This window comes from Octodon degus, unplaced genomic scaffold, assembly GCF_000260255.1.
Source record: "Octodon degus isolate 3935 unplaced genomic scaffold, OctDeg1.0 scaffold00477, whole genome shotgun sequence".
Classification (NCBI taxonomy): domain Eukaryota; kingdom Metazoa; phylum Chordata; class Mammalia; order Rodentia; family Octodontidae; genus Octodon; species Octodon degus.
Window position 1 is genome coordinate 172720 of NW_004525053.1, and position 1009 is coordinate 173728.

A 1009-nucleotide genomic window follows, 5' to 3' on the forward strand; every position below is an offset into this window, starting at 1 on the left:
TATGTGTTTTTTCTAACTCCTTTGTTCCCATTTTCATTCTCATTTTATCTAGCTTTCTTTTTGATTTTCAAATCATTCCAGGATTTGCTGACTCTTTGTCATAGCAGATTGAGTCTGACTTGGCCTCTAATAGTAGTAAGCTCCTTTGTTGGCATGTTAGAAGCACCTGCTGGTTCCTTCAGTCTTTGTGCTAATATTCATACATTGAATAATGCAGCATCCGGCTGCAGTCGAGACTCCTGCCACACTTATAGGAGAGGCGAGAATTGAGACTTTCTCCCTTTCCCTTTTCAAAATATCCTAACCACCCAATAAATGCATCATCACTTACAGCATTCTCCACCAGTTCATTGGCCAGGGTTGTTAGGCCATATAAAGCCTTTGTGATAGTTCCATAAGTAGCTGTATTATTGAGAATGAAGGTATATATACCACCCGGCATGGCACAAACACAGACACTTCATTCTTCTGTTAGTATCTGTCTAATGCAATTCTATTTTCTCAGGCTATCTGACTGGTGGCATCTAACTGTCTGGATCTTTACTATAGTTGATGAATTTCCTTTAATTGAATCCAATATATATTTTTATTAATTGTGGACCAATGAAAGGGTACTGACTTAAGCCCTGAAGTGATTTCTAACTTTGAACTCATCAAGGACTCCCACAGGGACTCCTTCAGAATCAGTGTGTGTATTTGACTCAAAGGACCCCATTATCAACCTTCTATTTTTGTGTGCATGTATGAAATGCCAGGGTCAAGGGTACAGATAACTGAATGAGGCAAAAATCCTAATACAGTTGAATGATATTCTATAAAAGAGGTTCCCTTTTCCACAGGCATTCACTTGAGGTTTGCAGAGCAATGAGTAATTTCCAATGCCTGGCTCACAAGTAACATTCAAAATGTTGGGGCCGGGCTGGAGAGATGGCTCAGTGGTCTAAAGCACCTACTTAGAACAAGCTTGGCAAAGCATCAGGGACTGCGGTTCAATCCCCCAGCACCACAT

The 1009-nt window shown here is 40.4% G+C and overlaps 1 pseudogene; it reads right to left on the bottom strand.

The window, feature by feature from the left end:
• The window catches only part of LOC105741344, a 105093-nt pseudogene extending 104651 nt beyond the window's left edge, over positions 1-442 (bottom strand).
• Positions 443-1009: the final 567 nt, after the last annotated feature.